The sequence below is a fragment of the Scyliorhinus torazame genome, chromosome 13, assembly GCF_047496885.1.
Source record: "Scyliorhinus torazame isolate Kashiwa2021f chromosome 13, sScyTor2.1, whole genome shotgun sequence".
NCBI lineage: Eukaryota > Metazoa > Chordata > Chondrichthyes > Carcharhiniformes > Scyliorhinidae > Scyliorhinus > Scyliorhinus torazame.
In genome coordinates this window covers 211,813,443-211,834,694 of record NC_092719.1, presented here as the reverse complement: position 1 = coordinate 211,834,694, position 21,252 = coordinate 211,813,443, and the positions used below count along the sequence as shown (strand labels likewise).

Sequence of the window (21,252 nt, the reverse complement as noted above, 5' to 3'; positions counted from 1 at the left end):
TATATAATAGTTGTGTGTAACGTGGCCCTATAATCCTGTATATTGTACTGTGTATTGTACTGTAGCTCTGTAGAGGTTCGGTCACCTGTATGTAACCTGACCTGGCCACGGAGAGCACCGCCTTGGCCACTCCCCCGGGAGTTAGGTATAAGACCCATCTTCTGAGACCTGACCCATTTTGTCTGGGGTCGTCTGTGTCGGGTAAGCTTCCTATGTAGTGTATTAAAGCCTTGGTTAAAGTCTCACACGTCTTTGTGGTTCTTGACGCTTAGTGCATCAATTTAATACGCTACAGTTATATGGAGGCTGCTCTGAAACCCGACAAGCTCTCGCTGGACCCCCACGCTCCATGCGCGGATCACCTTTTCAACTGCTGGCTCCGGTGTTTCGAGGCCTACCTGGAAGCATCCTCCGCCTTCGCCAAAACATACGCTGACCGACTCAACCTCCTGTGCTCACGGCTCGACTATGGGCTTTTCAACCTCATCACGGGAACAACGACCTACGCCGATGCCATCGTGAAGCTCAAAAGCCGGTATGCACAAACTGTTAATTCTATTTACGCCCGCCACCGCCTCGCCTCCCGGCACCAGCAGCCGGGTGAACCCCTATCCGTGTTCGTTCGGGACCTCCGTGCCCTCGCGCTCACCTGCAACGCGCCAGCAGTCTCCGCTGAGCAGAACACTGAGGCCCTGGCGCTCGATGCCTTTGTAGCCGGCATCGCTTCCGTCCCAATTCGCCAACACCTACTGGCACAAACTACCCTGACTCTGGACACGGCAGTCACTATGGCAGAGGCCCAACAGGCAGCCTGTGACAATAATGCGTCCTACACGCCTGCCCAAACTTCCTATGCGCCTGCCCACGTTCCCTACGTGGCCGCTACCTCCCTGCTGCCCGCCCAGCAACAACCCCTGCAAGTCACGGCCCACCCAGCCACACCAGCAGTAAAAATAATGCCTGGGCCCCAGTGTTACTTTTGTGGCCAGGCAAAACACCCCAGGAAACGCTGCCCTCCTAGAGATGCTACCTGTTCAGCCTGTGGCAAGAAAGGCCATTTTGCAAACGTCTGCCGCTCCACCGCTGCCTCGGGGTCCAACACCGCGGCCTGCTACTTCTGGGTGCCGCTATCCTCCGTTCCCGGCTCGCTATTCGACACGTGCGACGCATGGGCGCCGCCATCTTTGATTATCCCCGGCCCGGCTTCCTTCACTTCCGGTCCGCCGCACGCCACTTCTGGTCCGCCGCCGATCGTCGCTTCCGGGTCTGCCCCGCCGCCGATCGTCACTTTCGGACCTGCGCACTCGACCGAAATACTGCAAACAACTGAGATGGAGCCAACGACAGCAACCTGGCCTCCAACAGCAGCCTACGATGCCTGGGCGCCGCCACCTTCTTCCGCAAGCCGCTCCCCGGATCCGGCACCCATCTCCAACAGCTCCACCATCGCATCCATCGTCCTCGACCAGGACCGACTGCATCAGCTCGCCAGATCCACCATGGAGGTTCAGGTAAATTGTTTCACTGTTACCTGCCTCTTCGATAGCGGCAGCACGGAGAGCTTCCTCCACCAGGACACCGTGCGCCGCTGCTCCCTCAAGGTACTACCCACGCGCAGGCATATTTCCATGGCCTCCAACTCCCAGTCGGCCGAGGTTTTGGGCTACTGCGTCGTCACCCTCTCAGTGAACGTCGCGGTGTTCCAGGGTTTCAAATTCATGGTCCTCCCTCACCTCTGCGCCGCCGCGATCCTCGGCCTGGACTTCCAATGCCACCTGCGCAGCCTCACTTTGCATTTTAACGGCCCCCTCCCCCCCCCCCCTCACGGTCTCCGACCCCCAGTTCTTCCTGATCTTCCCCCGGGGCCCACCTGTAGTCTCTCCACGCTCAGGATCCCCCCCCCTTCACTGTTTGCTAATCTCACCCCCGACTGCAAGCCTGTGGCTACTAAAAGTTGGCGTTACAGTTTCGGGGACCTCCAATTCATTTGAGCGGAGATTAAGCGCCTTCTCTCGGAAAAGATCATTGCTCACAGCACCAGTCCCTGGCGAGCCCAAGTGGGGGTAGTCAAGTCTAGCGAGAAACACCGCATGGTCATTGACTACAGTCAGACCATCAACCGGTACACGCTGCTTGATGCGTATCCCCTCCCCCGCATATCTGACATGGTCAACCGGATTGCACAGTACCGGGTGTTCTCCACCATAGACTTGAAATCCGCCTACCACCAGCTCCCTATCCGCCCGGAGGACCGTAACTTCACGGCCTTCGAGGCGGACGGCCGCCTCTACCACTTTCTTAGGGTACCCTTTGGCGTCACCAATGGAGTCTCGGTCTTCCAATGGGAGATGGACCGAATGGTGGACCAGAACGGACTGCGGGCTACCTTCCCGTATCTGGACAACGTCACCATCTGCGGCCACAACCAGCAGGACCATGACATCAACCTCACTAAATTCCTCCAAACTGCCAAACGCCTCAATCTCACGTACAACGAGGCAAAATGTGTTTTCGGCACCTCCCGCCTCGCCATACTCGGCTACGTGGTGGAGAACGGTGTCCTCGGCCCTGATCCCGACCGTCTGCGCCCCCTTCTCGAACTCCCCATTCCCACCTGCCCCAAAGAACTGAGGCGATGCCTTGGGTTCTTTGCTTACTATGCCCAGTGGGTGCCCGAGTACGCTGACAAGGCCCGACCCCTCCTCCGTTCCCCCTCATTTCCCCTCCCGCCCGAGGCCTGCCAGGCATTCCACCTCCTAAAAACCGCTATCGCCAAAGCCACCATTCATGCGGTAGACGAGTCTGCACCATTCCAAGTCAACAGCGATGCCTCCGACTTTGCCCTGGGTGCCACCCTCAACCAGGCGAGCAGGCCCATCACCTTCTTTTCCCGCACACTCCAAGGCCCCGAGATCCGCCACTCCTCTGTTGAGAAGGAGGCACAGGCCATAGTGGAAGCCGTCCGGCACTGGAGGCACTACCTGGCCGGAAAACCATTTACCCTCGTTACTGACCAATGATCAGTTGCGTTCATGTTCGACAACAAACAACGAGGTAAAATCCAAAATGATAAGATATTACGGTGGAGGATCGAACTCTCCACCTACAATTATAGTATCTTATACCGGCCAGGTAAGCTCAATGATCCTCCTGATGCCCTGTCCCGTAGTACTTGTGCCAACGCACAGGATGACCGATTGCGGGCACTACATAATGACCTCTGTCACCCGGGCGTCAGGCGGTTCTACCACTACACCAAGGGCCACAACCTGCCCTTCTCAGTCGAGGAGGTCAAGGCCATGACTAGGGACTGCCAAGTCTGTGCGGAGTGCAAGCCGCAATTCTACAAGCCAGACAAGGCGCACCTAATCAAGGCTACCCGCCCCTTTGAACGTCTCAGCATTGACTTCAAAGGGCCCCTCCCCACCCACAACCGCAACATGTACTTCCTCAATGTCATCGACGAGTACTCGCGGTTCCCCTTCGCCATTCCCTGCCCCGACACGACCTCCACCACCGTCATCAAAGCGTTGCACGACCTCTTCATGCTGTTCGGTTATCCCAATTACATTCACAGTGACCGGGGCTCCTCCTTCATGAGTGAGGAGCTGCGTCGGTACCTGCTCGCCAGGGGCGTTGCCTCGAGCAGGACGACCAGTTACAACCCCCGGGGGAACGGACAGGTGGAGAGGGAGAACGCGACAGTTTGGAAGGCCGTGCTGCTAGCCCTCAAGTCCAAAGGCCTACCAGTCTCCCGTTGGCAGGAGGCCCTCCCTGCCGCACTCCACTCCATCCGGTCCCTTTTGTGTACTGCAACGAATGCTACCGCTCATGAGCGGATGTTTCTCTTCTCCAGGAGATCGTCATCCGTGACATCGCTTCCATCCTGGCTCCTGTCCCCGGGAGACGTCCTGCTCCGCAAGCACGTACGGACCTCTAAGGCGGAGCCCCTGGTGGAGAGAGTCCATCTCCTCCACGCCAACCCACAGTACGCGTACATAGCGTACCCCGACGGGCGTGAGGAGACCGTCTCCATCAAGGACCTGGCCCCCTCTTCTGGGGCCCCTGCCGCCCCCGCCCCGCAACCTCCACCCCGCTCCCTCTCTGCTCCCGTCGATCCCTCGGCCTGTTACTACTCCGTGCCAGCCGCTGTCATCCAGCAGTTTCGCCTCGAGCCAGCCGGAGCGGTGGGAGACGTCATGCCGCCTCGCGACCCAGCACCACCGACCGCACGGACACTACCTCAGCGCCGCAGCTCCGACGTTCAAAGAGATCGACCAAACCCATTGTTCGCCTCGACCTCTGACGACACGGAACCTCCTGATGGACTCTGTTCGTTACTCCCTGTTTGTTCAATGTGTTTGCTACTCCATATTTTCACCCCGGACTTCCTTCTAAACAAGGGGTGAATGTGGTGATACACCACTGTACTTCCCTAGCATTGTACATAGTTATATAATAGTTGTGTGTAACGCGGCCCTGTAATCCTGTGTATGGTCCTGTGTATTGTACTGTAGCTCTGTAGAGGTTCGGTCACCTGTATGTAACCTGACCTGGCCACGGAGAGCTCCGCCTTGGCCACTCCCCCGGGAGTTAGGTATAAGACCCATCTTCTGAGATCTGACCCATTTTGTCTGGGGTCGTCTGTGTCGGGTAAGCTTCCTATGTAGTGTATTAAAGCCTTGGTTAAAGTCTCACATGTCTTTGTGGTTCTTGACGCTTAGTGCATCACTGTTTTTCTCACCGAAGTGTATAACTTCACATTTAGCCACGTTGTATTGCATCTGCCATGTTCCACTCACTCAACTTATCTAAAACACCTTGAAGCCTCCTTGCATCCTCCTCACAATTCAGCCCAGCTTTGTGTTGTCAGCAAACGGGGAAATATTACATTTGGTTCCCTCATCCAGTTGCGCCGCTGAGCACTGGGGCTGCTGGACTCGGATTGGCTGACAGCTCTTGGTAGGCAGGACCTCTGCCCCTGGGTTCCTGATTGCAGGTGCTGGTGGCCTCGCCACTGCCTGATTGGCTTGTGGTTTGAGGCGCCTTCCCAAAAAGAGGCAGTGCGGGTCATTGGCAAGCTCTCTAGCCAAAGGCAGCCCTCTGACACCTCAGGAAGATTCCATCCACTGTCAGGGCCAATCTTCTGTGCACGCAGCAAAAGCCATTTAACTCCCTGTTGGCTTGCCTGTAAATTTAAAAGTATACAGGCATTGCTGTTTTATATGTGTTAATTTTGTCATGTACAGAATTGTGCATTATTTGTGAGAAACCGGAATCATATTTTTGGTTTTGAACAAAGGGTAGAACTCTAAATTTCCTTATGGCTCGAGACCTGAGAATGTCACATGAATTTGGCACTTTGGGTTCATAACCCCAAACAGTTGTCAAAGGTGGCAATCCCCCTCCAGCAGCAGGTTTGATGGTCGACAAGACGGAGAATCCAAGGGGAGCAAAAAGGTCGGAAATCCACCAAGTTAAAATCGTGTAGCTATTTTCAACATGGCAGGTGAAGGACGGGTCGGTCTTCCCATTAAAACAGCTTCCCGCCGGCATTCTACCAGCTGTGAAAACTTGCATCACGCCAACTTGAAATTACGTCACTCTGAAACCTGATTGCTAATGAGCGGCAAGCACAAGACGGTGCTCAGATCAGAAGACATTCCAAGGCGAGTGCAGCAAAGCCCGTCTGCCATTGTGCCGCGCTGTTCTCGATTCGCTGTTTGCCGCAACACCGACATCGGGCGGCACGGTAGTAGTGGTTAGTACTGTTGCTTCACAGCTCCAGGGTCCTGTCATAATATCTACTCATGTATATACTGAAGTGCAGACAGGCAGTGATTGATGTCATGATATTCAAGTGAACATCACAGCACACAAACACATACATAATGATAGAACAAAAACAAAGAAAAAAGAAATGTACAGCACAGGAACAGGCCCTTCGGCCCTCCAAGCCCGTGCCGACCATGCTGCCCGACTAAACTACAATCTTCTACACTTCCTGGGTCCGTATCCTTCTATTCCCATCCTATTCATATATTTGTCAAGATGCCCCTTAAATGTCCCTATCGTCCCTGCTTCCACTACCTCCTCCGGTAGCGAGTTCCAGGCACCCACTACCCTCTGCGTAAAAAACTTGCCTCGTACATCTACTCTAAACCTTGCCCCTCTCACCTTAAACCTATGCCCCCTAGTAATTGACCCCTCTACCCTGGGGAAAAGCCTCTGACTATCCACTCTGTCTATGCCCCTCATAATTTTGTATACCTCTATCAGGTCTCCCCTCAACCTCCTTCGTTCCAGTGAGAACAAACCGAGTTTATTCAACCGCTCCTCATAGCTAATGCCCTCCATACCAGGCAACATTCTGGTAAATCTCTTCTGCACCCTCTCTAAAGCCTCCACATCCTTCTGGTAGTGTGGCGACCAGAATTGAACACTATACTCCAAGTGTGGCCTAACTAAGGTTCTATACAGCTGCAACATGACTTGCCAATTCTTATACTCAATGGCCCGGCCAATGAAGGCAAGCATGCCGTATGCCTTCTTGACTACCTTCTCCACCTGTGTTGCCCCTTTCAATGACCTGTGGACCTGTACTCCTAGATCTCTTTGACTTTCAATACTCTTGAGGGTTCTACCATTCACTGTATATTCCCTACCTGCATTAGACCTTCCAAAATGCATTACCTCACATTTGTCCGGATTAAACTCCATCTGCCATCTCTCCGCCCAAGTCTCCAGACAATCTAAATCCTGCTGTATCCTCTGACAGTCCTCATCGCTATCCGCAATTCCACCAACCTTTGTGTCGTCTGCAAACTTACTAATCAGACCAGTTACATTTTCCTCCAAATCATTTATATATACTACAAAGAGCAAAGGTCCCAGCACTGATCCCTGTGGAACACCACTGGTCACAGCCTTCCAATTAGAAAAGCATCCCTCCATTGCTACTCTCTGCCTTCTATGGCCTAGCCAGTTCTGTATCCACCTTGCCAGCTCACCCCTGATCCCGTGTGACTTCACCTTTTGTACTAGTCTACCATGAGGGACCTTGTCAAAGGCCTTACTGAAGTCCATATAGACAACATCTACTGCCCTACCTGCATCAATCATCTTAGTGACCTCCTCGAAAAACTCTATCAAGTTAGTGAGACACGACCTCCCCTTCACAAAACCGTGCTGCCTCTCACTAATACGTCCATTTGCTTCCAAATGGGAGTAGATCCTGTCTCGAAGAATTCTCTCCAGTAATTTCCCTCCCACTGAAGTAAGGCTCACCGGCCTGTAGTTCCCGGGATTATCCTTGCTACCCTTCTTAAACAGAGGAACAACATTGGCTATTCTCCAGTCCTCCGGGACATCCCCTGAAGACAGCGAGGATCCAAAGATTTCTGTCAAGGCCTCAGCAATTTCCTCTCCAGCCTCCTTCAGTATTCTGGGGTAGATCCCATCAGGCCCTGGGGACTTATCTACCTTAATATTTTTTAAGACACCCAACACCTCGTCTTTTTGGATCACAATGTGACCCAGGCTATCTACACCCACTTCTCCAGACTCAACATCTACCAATTCCTTCTCTTTGGTGAATACTGATGCAAAGTATTCATTTAGTACCTCGCCCATTTCCTCTGGCTCCACACATAGATTCCCTTGCCTATCCTTCAGTGGGCCAACCCTTTCCCTGGCTACCCTCTTGCTTTTTATGTACGTGTAAAAAGCCTTGGGATTTTCCTTAACCCTATTTGCCAATGACTTTTCGTGACCCCTTCCAGCCCTCCTGACTCCTTGCTTAAGTTCCTTCCTACTTTCCTTATATTCCACGCAGGCTTCATCTGTTCCCAGCCTTTTAGCCCTGACAAATGCCTCCTTTTTCTTTTTGACGAGGCCTACAATATCACTCGTCATCCAAGGTTCCCGAAAATTGCCGTATTTATCTTTCTTCCTCACAGGAACATGCCGGTCCTGTATTCCTTTCAACTGCCACTTGAAAGCCTCCCACATGTCAGATGTTGATTTGCCCTCAAACATCCGCCCCCAATCTATGTTCTTCAGTTCCCGCCTAATATTGTTATAATTAGCCTTCCCCCAATTTAGCACATTCATCCTCGGACCACTCTTATCCTTGTCCACCAGTACTTTAAAACGTACTGAATTGTGGTCACTGTTACCGAAATGCTCCCCTACTGAAACATCTACCACCTGGCCGGGCTCATTCCCCAATACCAGGTCCAGTACCGCCCCTTCCCTAGTTGGACTGTCTACATATTGTTTTAAGAAGCCCTCCTGGATGCTCCTTACAAACTCCGCCCCGTCTAAGCCCCTGGCACTAAGTGAGTCCCAGTCAATATTGGGGAAGTTGAAGTCTCCCATCACCACAACACTGTTGTTTTTACTCTTTTCCAAAATCTGTCTACCTATCTGCTCCTCTATCTCCCGCTGGCTGTTGGGAGGCCTGTAGTATACCCCCAACATTGTGACTGCACCCTTCTTATTCCTGATCTCTACCCATATAGCCTCACTGCCCTCTGAGGTGTCCTCTCGCAGTACAGCTGTGATATTCTCCCGAACAAGTAGCGCAACTCCACCTCCCCTTTTACATCCCCCTCTCTCCCGCCTGAAACATCTAAATCCTGGAACGTTTAGCTGCCAATCCTGCCCTTCCCTCAACCAGGTCTCTGTAATGGCAACAACATCATAGTTCCAAGTACTAATCCAAGCTCTAAGTTCATCTGCCTTACCCGTAATGCTCCTTGCATTAAAACATATGCACTTCAGGCCACCAGACCCACTGTGTTCAACAACTTCTCCCTGTCTGCTCTGCCTCAGAGCCACACTGTCCCTATTCCCTAGTTCTCCCTCAATGCTCTCACCTTCTGACCTATTGCTCCCGTGCCCACCCCCCTGCCATACTAGTTTAAACCCTCCCGTGTGACACTAGCAAACCTCGCGGACAGGATATTTACGCCTCTCCGGTTTAGATGCAACCCGTCCTTCTTATACAGGTCACACCTGCCCCGGAAAAGCTCCCAGTGGTCCAGATAATGGAAACCCTCCCTCCTACACCAGCTGTTTAGCCACGTGTTTAGCTGCTCTATCTTCCTATTTCTAGCCTCACTGGCACGTGGCACAGGGAGTAATCCCGAGATTACAACCCTCGAGGTCCTGTCTTTTAACTTTCTGCCTAGCTCCCTGAACTCCTGCTGCAGGACCTCATGCCCCTTCCTGCCTATGTCGTTAGTACCAATATGTACAACGACCTCTGCCTGTTTGCCCTTCCCCTTCAGGATGCCCTCTACCCGTTCGGAGACATCCTGGACCCTGGCACCAGGGAGGCAACATACCATCCTGGAGTCTCTTTCACGTCCACAGAAGCGCCTATCTGTGCCCCTGACTATAGAGTCCCCTATTACTATTACTCTTCTGCGCTTTGACCCTCCCTTCTGAACATCAGAGCCAGCCGTGGTGCCACTGCTCTGGCTGCTGCTGTTTTCCCCGATAGGCTATCCCCCCCGACAGTATCCAAAGGGGTATATCTGTTCGAGAGGGGGACAACCACAGGGGATTCCTGCACTGACTGCCTGCCCTTTCTGGTGGTCACCCATTTCTCTGCCTGCACCTTGGGTGTGACCACATTTACATAACTGCGATCTATGACGCTTTCCGCCACCTGCATGCTCCTAAGTGCATCCAATTGCTGCTCCAACCGAACCATGCGGTCTGTGAGGAGCTCCAGTTGGGTGCACTTTCTGCAGATGAAGCCATCCGGGACGCTGGAAGCCTCCCGGACCTGCCACATCTCACAGTCAGAGCACAGCACCCCTCTAACTGACATTGCGTCAATTAATTAAAATTAAAATTAAAATTTGTCTTTTTTTTTAAAATATTTTTTTTTTAATTTCAAAGTTACTGTCAACTATCTGTTTCCGAGCACTAGATTTCTAATAGAAATGCGATAGCTAACTATAGAACTCTCCGATCTCTGGCTTAGATATCCCTCTAAATTATAATTAAGTTATTATGTTTAATTAGTTACCAAATACTAGCCACTCTGGCCACAGCTTTTCTGTGATGTCACTTCAGTTTCCCCCCGACACACACAATTTGAAAAAAGGTATAAAAGTAAAAATAAGTAAAAATCACTTACTTACCTTCTTACCTTCTGAGTGTCTTAGATGTTCTCAGGTTCTCTCGCTGACAGAGACTGCTCCTCCACCTCCGAACCTTGACCTGCACAATGCTAATAATATAATAATAATATAATATGGCACTTACCTCACACCAATGGGTCTTATTATTAGGTTAGAGGAGGAGGGCGGGTGGGAGACACTACACGTGTAGTGTCTCGGGTTTCCTCTCCACCAGAATTTATTGGTTGGGGGGGGGGACTTCCCAGAGGTCCGCGGGTCGAACTTCCGGTTCCCGCCTTATATAAAAACAAATAAAACAGAAAAGAAGAACAGACACGGGACCAGGTAAGGGTTTTTAAATTCACTACTCACCTCCCAGAAGGCCCCTGCGCACCGCTGCCGCCGAAATCCAAAGGGCTGATCCTGTAAAGGTAAGTGGTTTTAAAGTCGCTACTCACCTCCCAGAAGGCCCCTGCGCACCGCTGCCGCCGAAATCCAAAAGATAGACAGAGCAACAGACCAATTAGCACACATAACACGACAGCTAATCACAGACAAGAGCATACACAGTACAAAACAAGAAACACGACACTTCCTGGGCAGTCCATTAGGAGACGGCACAGGGCAAGGACCTCAAAGCCAGACACTCACACAGTCACCACGTGCTGAGTACCAAGTTTGTTGTATAAATAGTTTAACAGAATAAAGTTGCGTTGTACCAATCGCAACCGTGTTGGTTCGTCTGTATCTCAGAGCACCCAACACTTCATGGTACCAGAAGTGAATCGAAACCTACCCACAAATCTGCCATCCTGTGCCATGGACACCATCAACACACCGCAGACGCTGCAAGTCGCTGGGAACCTGGGCATAAATTGGACGCTCTTCAAGCAGCGCTTCAAGCTCTTTATGGAAGCCAACGAAAAACAGGGCGCCTCGGACAAAAGGAAGATTGCCATCCTCCTCACCACCGCAGGTCAGCACGCCATCCATGTCTACAACTCCCTGGTGTTCGCAGAAGGCGAGGACAAATCTAAGTATGACACGGTCCTCCTCAAGCTCGATCAACACTTCAACGTTGAAGTCAACGAGAGCTCTGAGAGGTATGTCTTCCAGCAGCGCCTGCAAGGTAAGGATGAGCTCTTTCAGTCCTTCCTGACGCATCTCCGCATACTCGCGCAGTCCTGCGGTTACGACACCACCTCAGAGTCCATGATCTGGGACCAGATCGTTTTTGGGGTTGCCTCCGGCAGCCTACGCCAGCAGCTTCTAAAAATAAAAGGCCTGACCTTAGCATCAGCAGTTGAAGCCTGTGTCCTGCACGAGAACGCGACCAGCAGCTATGCCCAATTTCAGGCGAACGAATCGGCACGGAGGGGGTCCTACGCGACCGGATCGGAGAGCCAGGCGACCCACGAGGCCGAACGGGTCCAGGCGATCGAGTTTCTCCCGGCCTGCGGCCCGGATGAGGGCGGCCCGGACGAGGGCGGCCTTTTCGCATGCTTTTCGAGGCCTCCCGCGCTTGTGCGCGCCAAAACCTACGGCAACACTGAGGGATGTGATGCGCAGGCGCGCTCAACGCAAGACCGAACTGCGCATGCGCAGTGGTGTAACGAACGCCATGACGTCACGACGTGCGACAACTGTGGAGCTGCACATTTAAAAGGGCAATGTCTCGCAAAAACCCGACAATGCCTACGCTGTGGCAAGATGGGCTACTACGCTGTTTACTGTCGAGCGGCTCAACCTGTTGATCTTCCGCATCTCCGACAACCTCGCAGGAACGTGCGGACCATTCAGCCTCCACATTACGACATCCAAACCAAGACACAGATGACCAAGACGCCTTCCGGGTTGCGGTCATTGATGGGAACCGGGACAACACAATCAATCCGGGCGATGAATGGTGTGACACCCTGACGGTCAACCGATCGCCGATCACTTCCCGCCTGGACACTGGCGCCTCCGCCAGCCTCATAGCATGGTCAGCCTTCTACGCCATGAAGTTCAGACCACCAATCCGGCCATCCCGGTGCAGGATGGTCGACTACAACGGGAACGTTATCCCGGCTATGGGATCCTGCCAGCCCCAGGTGACACATAACACACACACGGCCACACTCTCGTTCGAGCTAGTCGTCTCATCGAAGGACTCCCTGCTGGGCGCACAGGCAAGCAAGGCTCTCCACCTCGTGCAACGAGTCCACTCTCTCTCTCCAGACGGCACATCTGACCGGATGCAGAGTTCAACGCACAGCTCCAATCGCTCCGCGCCCACAACCAGGAGGCATTTGAGGACATGGGAACACTGCCATACACCTACCGAATTTGCCTCAAACCGGACTCCATCCCGGTCATTCACGCACCTTGCAGAGTTCCTGCGCCACTTAAAGACCGCCTCAAGCAGCAGCTGCAGGATGTCCCGGACCAAGAGGTCCTATCCAAGGTCACGGAGCCCACGCCGTGGGTCAGCTCCATGGTGTGTGTCAAGAAGCCCTCCGGCGAGCTCAATATCTGTATTGACCCCAAAGACCTCAATCATAATATCATGAGGGAACATTATCCCATACCCAAACGGGAGGAGATCACCAGTGAAATGGCCCAGGCGAAAATATTTACGAAACTGGATGCTTCTAAGGGGTTTTGGCAGATCCAACTCGATCCCTCCAGCCGAAAGCTATGCACATTCAACACCCCTTTCGGCAGGTTCTGCTACAACCGGATGCCATTTGGCATCATCTCGGCAGCCGAGGTCTTTCATAGGATCATGGAGCAGATGATGGAAGGCATCGAAGGGGTGCGCGTATATGTGGACGATGTCATCATCTGGTCCACCACACCACAGGAGCACATATATCGTCTCCAATGCGTTTTTGCCCGCATACGGGAAAATGGCCTGCGCCTCCATCGAGCCAAGTGTTCCTTTGGCCAGACCGAGTTGAAGTTCCTGGGGGACCATATGCCCCGGTCAGGGGTCCATCCGGATGCAGACAAGGTGAGCGCCATCACAGCCATGCCACAGCCGGCCGACAAGAAAGCAGTGCTACGCTTCCTTGGCATGGTCAACTTCCTGGGGAAGTTCATTCCCAACCTTGCCTCCCACACGACGGCTCTGCGCCACCTCGTCAAAAAGTCCACAGAGTTCCAGTGGCAACACACACACCAGCTGGAATGGGAGGAGCTCAAACACAAACTCACCACTGCACCGGTATTGGCGTTTTTTGACACGTCTCATGCCACCAAAATCTCAACTGATGCCAGCCAATCCGGCATTGGAGCAGTGCTCCTGCAGCAGGATGACACGGCATCATGGGCCCCAGTTGCCTATGCATCGCGGGCCATGACCCCCACAGAGCAGCGCTACACGCAGATTGAAAAGGAGTGCCTGGGCTTGCTAACTGGTTTAGACAAGTTCCATTATTATGTATATGGTCTTCCCCGGTTCACTGTCGAAACTGACCACCGCCCCCTGGTCAGCATAATAAACAAGGACCTGAACGAGATGACCCCTCGCCTCCAGCGCATCCTACTTAAACTCAGGAGGTACGACTTCCAACAGGTCTACACTCCAGGGAAGGAACTCATCGTTGCGGGTGCCCTATCCAGAGCAGTGAGCACGCCGCCAGATGCGGAGGGGTTCGTATGTCAGGTCGAGGCGCAGGTGGCTTTCACATCGGCAAATCTGCCGGCTGACGACTCCAGTCTGGCCCGTATTTGCTGAGAGACTGCGGCCGACCCCCTTCTGCAGCGAGTGATGCGCCACATGACGGGAGGGTGGCTAAAAGGGCAGTGCCCTCAGTTCTACAATGTCCAAGACGACCTGGCCATCATTGATGGACCGGATTGTGATTCCGCACAGCATGCGCAAGCTGGTTCTCGACCAACTACATGAAGGCCACTTGGGGCTCGAGAAGTGCAGACGGAGGGCCCGAGAGGCGGTATACTGGCCGGGAATCAGTGACGATATTGCCAACATGGTGCTCAACTGTACAACCTGCCAAAGGTTTCAGCCGGCGCAACCTCCTGAAACGCTTCTGCCCCATGAGCTGGTGATGTCCCCCTGGGCGAAGGTGGGTGTAGACCTGTTTCACGCGCTCGGCAGGGACTATGTCATCATAGTTGACTACTTCTCAAGCTACCCAGAAGTAATACGCCTGCACGATTTGACGTCATCTGCTGTCATCAGGGCCTGCAAAGACACCTTTGCTCGCCACGGCATTCCAATGACTGACATGTCAGACAATGGGCCCTATTTCGCCAGCCAGGAATGGTCATTGTTTGCTGCCTCATATGGCTTCACACACATGACGTCCAGCCCTCTGCACCCCCCGTCAAATGGAAAGGCGGAGAAGGGCGTTCACATTGCCAAGCGGCTCCTCTGCAAGGCTGCTGCTGCCAGGTCGGACTTCTGCCTCGCCCTGCTGGCCTATCGCTTGGCCCCACTAGCCACTAGTCTCTCACCAGCACTGCTGCTGATGGGTCGCGCCCTCAGAACCACTGTGCCTTCCATTCTGGCACCAACAATAGACCATGCTCCGGTAGTGCATAGGATGCAACTGCAGCGCGGTCGCCAGAAGCGATCGTATGACACACGGGCAACTGATCTTCCCGCCCTGGCCTCTGGAGACGACGTCCGCATCCACCTACCAGAAGGTGGCTGGTCAGCACCTGCCGAAGTTCTCCGATGCGTGGCTCCCCGCTCGTTCCTGGTATGCATGCCTGATGGATCCGCGCGTAGGTGCAATCGCCGGGCTCCTACTTCCACGCTCGCAACGAGACCTTACACTGACGCCATGTCCTCCAGTGGTTCCTGATAGCGACTTTGTGGAGCTGCCTGCGACCAGGCCCCTTCCGTCGCCGCCCGTGGCCAGGCCCGCACCTCAGCCGGTGGTTCCCGACCCACCCTTGAGGCGGTCAACCCGCATTCATCGTCCACCTACTAGACTGGACTTATGAGACTGTTTACACGTTGAACTCTTGCAACCACTGTTTTAACATGTCTATGTTTTTCTCGTTACAGGCATTCGTTTTATCGTTCCACATTGTTTTCTTTTTGTTATGGTACAACCTCGTTAGCATTTCACACCCGACATCGCCCCTTGTATATAGTTAAGCCCCATGTACATGCTGTAAATATTACATGCACACACACATTTAGCTGCACTCAGGACATATTTCTATTTATAACCACGTAGGCACATAATCTTGTAAAAAAAGGGGGGATGTCATGATATTCAAGTGAACATCACAGCACATAAACACATACATAATGATAGACAGAGCAACGGACCAATTAGCACACATAACACGACAGCCAATCACAGACAAGAGCATACACAGTACAAAACAAGAAACACAACACTTCCTGGGCAGTCCATTAGGGGACGGCACAGGGCAAGGACCTCAAAGCAAGACACTCACACAGTCACCACGTGCTGAGTACCAGGTTTGTTGTATAAATAGTTTAATAGAATAAAGCTGCGTTGTACCAATCGCAACCGTGTTGGTTCGTCTGTATCTCAGAGCACCCAACACTTCAATTGACATACAGGACGACCAATAAGCACACAACACAGTGCAGCCAATCACCAGACAGGACACTACCACTATAAAGCCAGAGGGCACTAGGTTTCCTGCTCTCTCTGGACCCAGCCACTGAGACAGTCAGAGTCCACGAGCTAGCACAGTGCAAACACCATGCGGTAGCTAGTAGGTCTGGTCAGGCTAATACAAGGTCTCCAGTCAGTTCAGTATCAAGTCGACCCACAGCTGAATATGTATATCACTTCTATCGTTGAATGAAACAGTGTTGAATTTTCTCCAGTGTTAGACGTCTGCTTCTAGCTTCCCTGCATCAAGTGCAATCCACATCGAACCAGTCAGCCTAACACATCAGATCCCAGGTTCAATTCCCGGCTTGGGTCGCTGTCTGTGCAGAGTCTGTCTGCACGTTCTCCCCGTGTCTGCGTGGGTTTCCTCCGGGTGCTCCGGTTTCCTCCCACAATCGAAAGATGTGCAGATTAGGTGAACTGGCCATGCTAAATTGCCCTTAGTGTCCAAAAGAAAAGGTTAGGTGGGGTCACTGGGTTATGGGGATAGGGTGGAGGGGTGGGCTTAAGTAGGGTGCTCTTTCCGGTGCTGACTCAATGGGCCGAATGGCCTTCATCTGCACTGTAAATTCTATGATTCTATGATTGCCGAGGCAGGTCGGTTGCTGCCTCCCATCTCCATGCTGACCTGGACAGCACCTTGCTGCTGGACCCATGGACCCTCCCGTGTCACTAAGTCGAAGCAGTGCAGTGCCTGAGGTTGGGGGTACAGAGGTCTCCTTCCTCTTGGTGATACACCCCAATGTCTATCTGGACAGCACTGTGCTGCAGGACCCGTGCATCGACTAGAACAAATGTCTGAAGTTTAGGGCCTCACCTCGCATTCCACCCCCAGTCGAACTTCAGGTCTTTGTTATGGTGGCAGCACAGCGCTGTCCAGATAGACACTGGTGTGTGGCACTAGGAGGAAGGAGACCTCTGTATTCCCCAACCCAGGACAGTACTGCTGCGACTCGGTGGCACAGGAAGGTCCATGGGTCCAGCAGCACGGTGCTGTCTATGAACCTGTCTGGGCCGGCAAAGTGGGGAACAGCGCATCAGGAGCATCGCAACACTAAGACAGAAACGCTTTGTTGCACTCACCTCGAACCTGGCGAACTGAGGACCGCCTTGTGCACGCCATTCAATAGCAACCGGGTTTGACGCTGACATATTTTCCCGCTGATTTGGCGCAAGATTACACGGCCTGACTGGATGTCGGTGGGCACCTGTTTTAATGAGCAATCGTGAGGTGCAAATGGCGTCTACGTCACCAGACAGTGGGAAGACCGACCCACCATTGGGAGAATTACTCCGCAATTCTATGCAAGCGAGTTTCCTACCTATGACACCCGCTAGATTCTCCACTCCCGCCCGTCACCAAACCCGCCGTGGACGGGATGGGAGACTTCCACCCATTGTGTCCATTGTATAGGTTGATGCTAGGTGGTCCATCCAGTTTTATTCCTGTTGGACTTCCTCAATGCCGTTTGATACAAATTGCTGGACCATTTCTGAGATCAGTTCGGAATGAAGCGCATTACTGCAGAGCCATGCAGGTAAGGTTGGCAGATGTCCTCCCCTGAAGGACATTAACAAACCCGGTAGATTTTTAACAACAATCCAGTCATTTTGCAGCTATCAGTACTGATGCTAGCTTTTTAGTCCAGATGAATTTAATTAACTTAATTTAAATCCCGCAGCTGGCAAAGTGGACTTTCTCATGTCCCTGCATCTGAGCATAAGAACGAGGAGCAGGAGTCGGCAATTCAGATCCTCGAGCCCTCTCCGCCATTTAGTACGATCATGGCTGATCTCCTCTGGGCCTCTTCTCCACCTTCCTGCCCGCTCCCCATACCCCTTCACCCTGCTACTCATTAAGGACCTATCCATCCCCTCCTTAAATTAGTTTAGCGTTCCGGCATCCGGTGCATTTTGGGGTACAGAATTCCACAGATTCACCACCCTTTGAGTGAAATAATTCCTCCCCATTTCTGTTTTAAATCTGCCAACCCTTATCCTAAAACTATGGCCTCTCGTTCTAGAATCTGGACCAGAAACATCTGCAAAACTCCAACCATTAAAAAACATCAGTCAAAGGGTTAATATTTAAGCTAACTTAGCACTAGCAAAAAATATTAATCATCACATTAAATATCTGTAACTCACCCAGTTCTGTTCTGTGATCAGTAATCGATCCCAGTTTTTACAAGATAAAACTTGGCACGTACGATCGCAACTTTTCTTATTTCACCACACCAATTCTTAGAGGAGGTTAAGGAAATGACGCTGAGATAAGGGTGAGGTCTCAGGAAGTCTGATGTGTGACATTTACTGCTTTCAGATGCTGCTGCTATTTACCATAGTTGAGTGTCAGAGCATCACCAAATTCCTGACTAAAATATTAGAATTTTTATTTTGTAGTTAAATGAATAGCATCATTGGCAAATTAAAGACAATACTGAAAAGATTAATATTAAAGATCAATGTTTAAATAGAAACTATTTCTGTGATGTTTCTACAATGTTGACTGCAGTGGGAAACGTAGAATCACAGAACCTTTACAGTGCAAGGAGGTCATTCAGCCCATCATAGAAACATAGGAAAAAGGAGCAGGAGGAGGCCATTCGGCCCTGCAAGCCTACCCCACCATTCGTTATGATCATGGCTGTTCCCGCTTCTCCCCATATCTCCACCATGCCCCCCCTCCCATATCCTTTGAACCCTTTAGCCCCAATGAAAATGAAAATGAATGAAAATCGTTTATTGTCACAAGTAGGCTTCAAATGAAGTTACTGTAAAAAGCCCCTAGTTGCCACATTCTGGCGCCTGTTCAGGGAGGCTGGTACGGGAATTGAACCATGCTGCTGGCCTGCCTTGCTCTGCTTTCAAAGCCAGTGATTTAACCCTGAGCTAAACCAGCCCTCTTGAAAACATACAAGTGTGGTCACTGTAATAATGTAGGAAACAGGGCAGCCAATTTATGCACAGCAAGATCCCACAGACACCAATGTGATCATGACCAGATATTCTGCATTTTGTCAATTTGAATGAGGGCCAAATATTGGCCATGGCACTGGAGAAAATCTCCCCTGCTCTCCTTCGAAGGAGTGTCATGAGAATCTTCTTTCCCACCTGATGCACAATCAATAATCTCAGAAACGAGATTGGAGACAATTGAAGGCTTTAATACGCTAGATGTTTCCCCCAGCAGCGCAGGTACAGAAGGAAGCTGCTGGGGCAGCACGGGCTCTTATACCCCGCCTTGCAAGGAGGAGCTAACATGCAAGCTTATCCAATGGAACAAGTACATTCTCCACCAATGGTATTCCGGCATTACTAGGTACCGTAATCCTCCTAACACAGACTACCACATTCACCCCCTGTTAAAAAAGAGTCCGGCGGGGATGGTGGCTTTGTATTACAACGTGGTAGAAGTGGTAGAGGTTATAGTTATGAAGGTACCATAATTCCTCCGTACAGCGTTTTGCCTCATTACAACTTTTAACTATTTGCAACAGTAATGTATATTTCAAAAGGAAGCAATTAGTCGATCGGGGGCCCTGGGCGTCCTCTGCGATCGTCATAGCTTTGGTGTTGATGTCGGTGGAGGTTCGGGCGTCTATGAGTCCAGGAGCGTGGTTTCGGCTTCTGCGGCGGCTTCATCACCCCTAGACGTGGCTGGCAGAATGGCCGACTGGCCAGGGAAGGGGGCAGCTATGGGGTGTGCCGGTGGGCAGAGCCTAGACGGGACCGGTGGAAGAACCGATCCACCTGGGAAGGGGGCGGCAGTGGGGTGCGCCGGTGGGAGGGAGGGTGGGGCTGGTGGCGGGGGTGTGTGTGGGGATCCAGCGGGCGCCAGGTCCCGTAGGGAGACCGTATCCTGTCGGCCGTCGGGGTACGCCACGTAGGCGTACTGAGAGTTAGCGTGGAGGAGATGGACCCTCTCGACCAATGGGTCCGATTTGTGCGCCCGCACGTGTTTTCGGAGCAGGACGGGTCCGGGAGCTGCCAGCCAGGTCGGGAGCGAGGACCCAGAGGAGGACTTCCTGGGGAAGACAAGGAGACATTCATGAGGTGTTTGGTTGGTCGTGGTACACAGCAGTGAACGGATGGAGTGGAGGGCATCCGGGAGGACTTCCTGCCAGTGGGAGACTGGGAGATTCCTGGACCGCAGGGAAAGTAGGACGGTCTTCCAGACCGTTCTGTTCTCCCTCTCTACCTGTTTCCCCGGGGGTTGTAACTGGTCATCCTGCTCGAGGCAATGCCCTTGCTGAGCAGGAATTGACGCAGTTCGTCGCTCATAAAGGAGGACCCCCTATCACTGTGTATGTAGGCGGGGAACCCGAACAGTGCAAAGATGCTATGGAGGGATTTTATGACGGTGGTTGCGGTCATGTCGGGGCAGGGGATGGCGAAAGGGAACCGGGAATATTCGTCAATCACGTTCAGGAAGTACGTGTTGCGGTCAGTGGAGGGGAGGGGGCCTTTGAAATCCATACTGAGGCGTTCAAAGGGACGGGAAGCCTTTATCAGGTGCGCTTTCTCTGGCCTGTACAAGTGCGGCTTGCACTCCGCGCAGATTTGGCAATTCCTGGTGCCTGTCCTGACCTCCTCGATGGAGTAGGGCAGGTTGCGGTTCTTGATGAAGTGGAAAAATCGAGTGACCCCCGGGTGCCAGAGGTCCTCGTGGAGGGCCCGGAGGCAGTCCACTTGTGCGTTGGCACATGTGCTGCGGGATAGGGCATCAGGAAGCTCGCTTAGCTTCCCGGGACGATACAGGATCTCATAGTTGTAGGTGGAGAGTTTGATCCTCCACCGTATTATCTTGTCGTTCTTTATCTTGCCCCGCTGTGCATTATCGAACATGAAAGCAACCGACCATTGGTCAATGAAGAGAGTGAATCTCCTGCCGGCCAGGTAATGCCTCCAATGTCGCACAGCTTCTACTATGGCCTGGGCCTCCTTTTCGACTGAGAAATGGCGGATTTCGGAGGTGTGTAGGGTGCGTGAGAAGAAGGCCACGGGTCTGCCCACTTGGTTGAGGATGGCCGCCAGAGCTACGTCGGACACGTCGCTCTCGACCTGGAAAGGGAGGGACTCGTCGATGGCGTGGCCTTTGCAATGTCTGCTTTGATGCGGCTGAAGGCCAGGCGGGCCTCTATCGACAGGGGGAAAACTGTGGATTGGATCAGTGGACGGGCCTTGTCCGCATAGTTGTGGACCCACTGGGCATAGTAAGAAAAAAAGCCTAGGCAGCGCTTCAGGGCCTTGGAGCAATGCGGGAGGGGGAACTCCATAAGGGGGGCGCATGCGTTCAGGGTTGCGGCCTATCACTCCATTACGCACTCCGTAGCCGAGGATGGCTAGACGATCGGTGCTAAACACGCATTTATCCTTGTTATACATTAGGTTAAGGATTTTTGCGGTTTGGAGGAATTTTCGGAGGTTGGTGTCGTGGTCCTGCTGGTCGTGGCCGCAGATGGTGACGCTATCGAGGTAAGGGAATATGGCCCGTAAACCGTACC

The 21,252-nt window shown here is 52.5% G+C and overlaps 1 protein-coding gene across 2 annotated transcripts in view; it reads right to left on the bottom strand.

Moving 5' to 3' along the window:
* The window catches only part of LOC140388596 (uncharacterized), a 102,603-nt gene that overhangs the window by 67,957 nt on the left and 13,394 nt on the right, over positions 1–21,252 (bottom strand). The window contains exon 1 of one of the 2 annotated variants that reach the window (XM_072473029.1): positions 17,894–17,975. The exons of the other annotated variant lie outside the window; for it this stretch is intronic. The gene's annotated coding sequence lies outside the window, so the exon portion shown is untranslated. Of the gene's footprint in view, positions 1–17,893; positions 17,976–21,252 lie in introns of those variants that run through there. 2 annotated transcript variants of the gene reach the window in all.